Source organism: Vulpes lagopus, chromosome 10, assembly GCF_018345385.1.
Source record: "Vulpes lagopus strain Blue_001 chromosome 10, ASM1834538v1, whole genome shotgun sequence".
Classification (NCBI taxonomy): domain Eukaryota; kingdom Metazoa; phylum Chordata; class Mammalia; order Carnivora; family Canidae; genus Vulpes; species Vulpes lagopus.
This window is the reverse complement of record NC_054833.1, coordinates 195,639-201,302: the sequence shown is the minus strand read 5'-3', so window position 1 is coordinate 201,302 and position 5,664 is coordinate 195,639. Positions and strand designations below refer to the sequence as shown.

Below are 5,664 nucleotides of genomic sequence, written 5' to 3'. Positions count from 1 at the left end.
TGGAGGTGCCGGGGATTGAACCCGGGGCCTCGTGCATGCTAAGCACGCGCTCTACCACTGAGCTACACCCCCTCGCACTGGAGAGAAGCTCGGAAATTTTCCTATGGCTCCTCGCCGAGGGTTTCGAAGGGGAGACCGGTCCAGGGACTGTCCCTGCGCCCCAGAGTCCGCCCTGCGGCCGAGCTGGGAGGAGAGCTCAGTACCTGCGACTGCGCTCCCTGGTCCGCAGACCTCACGGCAGTCACCACCTGCCGCGGGATGCGCAGCCCGGCCCCGGAGCCTGAGGAGGCCTGCTGAGGGCCCCGGGGCCGACCTCCCCCGCCCGGGGCGCGCCCCCGCCCCGGCGCCCCGCCCCCCGCCCGGGCGTCCCTCCCTCCCAGGGAGCCCCGCCCCCCAGCCCCGCGCAGCGACCCTTGTGGCGCCCCCTTCCGGCCGCAGCCCGCGCAGACGCAAGGAACAAGGCTCGATCTGCAGACGCAGGAACCCGGCGGCCCCGGCGGCCCCTCCGGCCCGTGCAGCCTTGAGACCAAATCCTTGGATGGGACCCGGGGCCCCGCTCCGCAGTGCGTCCCTGCGCAGGTGGACTGTGTCCGGTTGAAGACAGTCAAACCCCACAGTCAAGACGGCTCTGCCTCAGGAATCTGGCGGAAGTCGGGAAGACGGCAGTCACGCACGCGACTTTGTTCTTTTTTTTTTTGAACATAAGAAAGACTTCCCTGCTCATCAAGCACCGACTCTTCCCGTCTTCTTCTGAGCTTCCTTCCTTCCCTCTGAGTCCTAAGTGTTCACCCCCGAAGACCTGCTCCTTCCTGCTCCCCTGTCACCCTAGGTATCTGGGTCTCGGGCAGGGAAACCAACCGAGTGGGTGGGCGGCAGGGTGGGGTGGAGCTGGGCTCCCCGTCCCTGGGCTGAGGCCGCTGGGGCAGCGGGACACCGACGCCACCTGCTCACTTGCCCTGTGGAATGTCTAGTTGTGAATCTTGGGCAGAGAGGGACAAATACGTATGCTTCACAAGATTCCCAGAAGAAACCGAAGTTGCTAAATGTAGGCACCGAAGTATATTTTACTTAGAGGGTCCAAGGTTCGAGTTCTCTCCGTGGGCGTCACATGATGTCTCTCTCCCGAGGCTGCAGCCCTCAAACCCGGACTTGGCTCTGGAGGCTCCCCTTACACTGGCCCTGGCTCTCCTGGCCCTCATGCCAGCTGCTGGCCAAAAACACATCTGAAGAGCAGAATTGGGGGTTAAAGGGAGAGCCAGGGTGGCCTTAGGATTGCAGAACCAACGGTTCAGGGTTTTGTGGATCAGGGACCCTGTTCTGCCCTCTAGGGAAGGAGGCCTGGTGGGTGGTACCAGCTTAAGGTCTCCACTAGCAGAGGCTTTAGAGATGGGAAGAATAGGATCTTCTGAACAGGAGACGGAAAGTGGAACAGGATTTAGTGTGTTGATGGATTTGACAAGAGCGTGCACTCAAGGAATACACACAGAGCTTGACTAATGTGGATGTCCTCATCTTTCCCCAAGCTAGTAAGCTGGGAGCAGTAGCATTTCTGCTTATTTGTTTATGGTCAGGGGGGATCCAGAAGATGAAACAAGTTTGGTTTTGAACAAGGATTTTTAGACACGTATGAGACGGCCTCCTGGAGATGTCTGATAAGCACTATGATGGAGGGATCTGGACCTCTGCAGAGACCTCAGATCTAGAGATTTTGATTTTTTATGTCTGCAGAAGAGAGTGCCCATGAAAAATAGACATTATTTGCTCTTCCAGGGCCAAATCATAAAGACATTTCCTTTTTTAAAAAAAGATTTTATTTATTTATTTGAGAAGAAGAGACAGCAAGCACTAGTTGGGGGAGGAATAGAGGGAGAGGGAGAAACAGACTCTCCACTGAGCGGGTAGCTCCAGGACCCTGAGATCAGGACCTGAGCCAAAATCAAGAGTCGGTGGCTTAAAAGGACTAGCCACCCAGGTGCCCCCATAAGGACATTTCTTAACCAGTCCTCCAAGTTCTTTCTGCATCTACTCTCCTAATCAGCAGGCAGACTTAGAAACCATGTATTGAAGATGGTAAGCAACACACTGAAAGGTACTGGGTCCTTGACCTGTTGATTGTAGGAACACCCCACTGATCAGGAACCCTCATTCTCTACTGTATGTGTACAAGAAATACATTTCCTTCTGCTTAAGCCATTATATATTGGGGGGTTGTTTTGGTTTCACAGCACTTAGCATGATCTTAACTAATTCATCTTTATTCTGTAAATTCACAACCCTTAATTCTAGGGACATATTTTAAATTTCTCTCTGATAATTTTCTTTTTCCTTCTTTTTTTTCTTTTCCTTCTTAAAGATTTTATTTATGATAGAGCACACAACAAGCAGGGGGAGGGAAGAGAGAGAAGCAGGCTCCCCATTGAGCAGGTAGTGTGATGCAGGGCAGGATCCCAGAACCCTGTGATCACAATCCAAGCTGAAGGCAGGTGCTCAAGCGACCACACAGGCTTCCCAGATAACTTTCTTTTGGTTCTTTCTTCTTCTCTGTCTTCCCATTGTCTTTCTTTTCCTGTTTAGAATTCCTATTACTTTGTTGTTGAACTACCTGGAATCATCTCTGAATTTCTTTACTTTCCATTGCTGTGTCTTTTTTGTTTTACTGTAAGAGAAATTTCCTCAGCTTTAGAGAGCCATTCCCACATGGAACTCACTCATTGAAAGCTCCTTGCAAAGACCCAAGCAGGAAAGTGGGAGGTATTGATTCCACCCCACCTGCACTTCCACCACCCCAGCTCCATGTTAGGGGAAGAGTGAAGGAAATTCTTAGAAATCCCTGTCCAGACAACTAGGTATTTTTATTTCTGACTTGATTTATTTTGACTCTTTCTGCATCTGTAAGAGTATTCTCAAGTGCTAAAGAAACTGAGGGAATTAAAATCATCCTGGAATTCTTTCAAATAACTTTTCTATTATTCCCTTCTTCGCACATAAACACTTGCGGAAATAGCTTTCCAAGCTCAGTTAGAGCCACTCCTGCCAGGGAGTGCCATGTTAGCAAACTGAAACTTAGGTAATTTCCATGTCCCTGTGAATGACCTGGATGGCCAGGACTGCAGAACAGTTGGGCCACCGTTTACCAAATGTCCAGCCACCTCTGGGCTTTTTCATCCCGAATAAGGTTGATGTGGTCCCAGCCAATCAGCAATTTCCCACCCCCTTCCTTATTTGTACTTTCTTCTATAAAAGCTTCCTGTCTTTTACCTCATTTTTCAATTCTCTGAAAGGAGACTGTCCATTGAAGAGTTAGAGTTTGTTTGTATAACCTACATGGTTTTCTTTAATCATTTTTTAAACCCCAGAAAGGCAAGGATTGGCCACCATCTTGAATGCAGCAAGAGGACTTGGAGCTTTGAGCCCACGGACTTCTATAAGCTTCCAACCATACTTCCCTCACTGGCCAACTTTTTTTTCACTCTCTCTTCCTACTATGTTATGGAAGAGTGGAAATGCAGTTCATGTATGGAAAAACTTAAGGGGCACCTGGGGGGCTCAGTGGGTTAAGCATCTGACCCTTGATTTTGTCTCAGGTCATGACCTCAGGGTCTTGAGATTAAGCCCCACGTCCAGGGCTCCCCACTCAGTGCAGAGTCGGCTTGGGATTCTCTCCTCTCCCTCTGCCCCTCCCCTGATCTCTCTCAAATAAATAAATCTTTAAAAAAATACAAATCTTCTAGCATTTCCAAATGTAACAACCGTTTGAAAAATATGCTTAGCATTGCCAACAATCAGTTGTGAGTCTAAAGAAAAAAGAAAGAAAAGACCTTTTCTAAACTATATTTTAAACATATAGTTTTCAAACATGTTAGAGGAAAGATTGAGTTATAGATCGCTATAGAAAGTAATATTACAAAATTGCTGTTATAGGAAAGGTAATAAAAAATAATGCAGCCAAATCACATAGGAAAACCACAAAGGTCTATTAGTAAGTTAACTTTTTGTGATGTTTGTGGAATTCACCAACTTTTTAAAATTTGTAATTTGTTTCAACTTATTTTTTATTCTAAATAAATATTTACTTTCATAGTAATTTTGTATTCACAGTTTTGTATTTTTTCTTAAAGATGGCCCCCAATATTATATAAGTTTTGGGTTCCTTAAGACATGGATCCGCTCTACCACCAAATTTTAAAAATCACACATTTACCCCAAACATTGGGATGTTGAAGCAAAACACTATGATTAAGAGAGTTATATAAGGACTTGAGACATTGAGTGCTGTGACAGCCAGGTGCTAAGTGCTGGACTTGGACTCTACCAGGGCTGCACTCTGCAAGCTTGAGTCCTGCTCACAGCAACTCCACTTCCTAACCTAGCCTGCTGATAAGAATTATTTGTGGCCGAGGAACCACTAACTGTGTTGGAAAAGACGATACTAGTACCATTAGTAGCACACCCCTTCCTTGTGCCCAGTATTACTCAGCAGGCCCTATGTCCATAGGGCCAATTTGAATCTCAGCATTCTGACCTCAGTTTTGACTGTTCTTCTTGCTAGAGGAGAACAGTCTCAAAGCTGAGGTACTCCAACTTAAAATAATTTTTTATTGGGGCAGCTCGGGTGGCTCAGCGGTTTAGCACTGCCTTCAGCCCAGGATGTGATCCTGGAGACCCAGAATCGAGTCCCATTTCAGGCTCCCTGTGTGGAGCCTGCTTCTCCCTATGCCTGTGTCTCTGCCTCTCTCTCTCTTCTCTGTGTAATTTCTTATTGGACAATTCTGTAACCCAAAAGGAAAATAAATCTGAAATTATTGGTTTTCATGGAACTTGAGCTGCTCCTAATTATCCTCAACTCATTCCATCAGTAGTTTGCAAGTGCCTGATCTGAGCAGCTTTGAATCTTGCATAGAACCCAAAACGTATTCAGGATATAGTAACAATTTTCAGAAATCCTTGAGCAGCTGGTTAAAGAAAAGCAATGTGGTCACCTAAAATGATGGCAGGCTTTGAAATAACATTATCTACACTGCCAATACCATTTAAGCTGTCTTGCAGTATATTTGTTTTAAATTAAATTTTCTTCTTGGGAAGGGAAGGAAAAATAAAATAAGATAAAAATAGAGAGGGAGGCAAACCACAAGAGGCTCTTAATTCTAGGAAACAAACTAAAGGGGATCCCTGGGTCTTAGCGGTTTAGCGCCTGCCTTTGGCCCAGGGTGCGGAGTCCTGGGATCAAGTCCTGGGATGGAGTCCCACATCAGGCTCCCTGCATGGAGCCTGCTTCTCCCTCTGCCTATGTTTCTGCCGCCCCCCCTCCACCCCGTGTGTCTCTCAAGAATGAATAAATAAAATCTTAAAAAAGAAACAAAGGTTTGGGTCGCCGGAAGGGAGTGGGCTGGGGGATGGGGTAACTGGGTGATGGGGCGTGAAGGAGGGCACGTGATAGAAAGAGCACTGGGTGTTCTATAAGACTGATGAATCACTAAATTCTACCCCTGAAACTAATAATACAGTATATGTTAACTGAATTGAAGTAAAGAATTTTTTAAAAATTAAAAAGTTAAGTTTTCCAATTCATTTAAAGTAGCTAATGTAACCTTGACCCCAAAACTTTCCAAAGCTGAATGAAAAGGAAACAAAAGACCAATCTCATTCATGTGTATTGTTGCAAAA

General features: G+C 46.6%; 1 non-coding gene across 1 annotated transcript; it reads right to left on the bottom strand.

The window, feature by feature from the left end:
• Positions 1-72, bottom strand: TRNAA-AGC. Its single transcript has one exon. It is a non-coding gene; the product is annotated as a tRNA-Ala (tRNA).
• Positions 73-5,664: the final 5,592 nt, after the last annotated feature.